Source organism: Myotis brandtii, unplaced genomic scaffold, assembly GCF_000412655.1.
Source record: "Myotis brandtii unplaced genomic scaffold, ASM41265v1 scaffold168, whole genome shotgun sequence".
Classification (NCBI taxonomy): domain Eukaryota; kingdom Metazoa; phylum Chordata; class Mammalia; order Chiroptera; family Vespertilionidae; genus Myotis; species Myotis brandtii.
In genome coordinates this window covers 1766475-1767324 of record NW_005356173.1, presented here as the reverse complement: position 1 = coordinate 1767324, position 850 = coordinate 1766475, and positions in this window count along the sequence as shown.

Sequence of the window (850 nt, the reverse complement as noted above, 5' to 3'; positions counted from 1 at the left end):
ATAGGGTTTTTTAAAATATATTTTTATTGATTTCAGAGAGGAAGGGTGAGGGAGAGAGACAGAAACATCAATGATGAGAGAGAATTGTTGATTGGCTGCCTCCTGCACACCCCACACTGGGGATAGAGCCTGAAACCCAGGAATGTGCACTAGATTATAGATTCCTTGAAAGCAGAAACCATTTCCTCTATCTTGAATACCACCAAATCAACACTTTTTATTTTTGTTAATTAAATTATCATTACTTGTGTTTCCAACTTAATCATGTTTGAATTTAAACTTTAATTATTCCTGATATGGTTTTTCTTTAATTAAAAAATCCTTAAAAATTGATCACTTTACCATCAGGTTATGCCACATATGAGCTGTGGTAAATTACCAGGCTAATTTTAGTACAAACTACCAGACCTAAACTAGTAGTGTCAATATTGTAAATCTGAACCTACCCAGGGCAAAATAGCTGGGATCGGAGCAGGCACATTTCTTTCACTCTCTGTTAACAAAAGGAGAAGAGCAAGATGAAGCAGGGGTCTCAGGAGCAAACAAAATTAACCTAAATTTCTAAATCAGGGAAAAATTAAGATTTAAGAATATAACATTAACCAATTATGTATAAAACATAGTGTTAATAAACTATGTCAAGAAACAACAACAATAACAACAAAAACGAGTTTCACGCCACTAGCCAGGTAAGATTTAGGAGATAAAGCATGAAATCAGTGCAGCAAAGGAGTGGATTGCCAGATTCTGGAGCCAAAATTCAAGAACTATATTTGGCATAGTTCTTGTATTGAACACAGCAAAGATGAGCACTTTGTAAACCAAGCAGAGTAAGAACATTACACAGCAA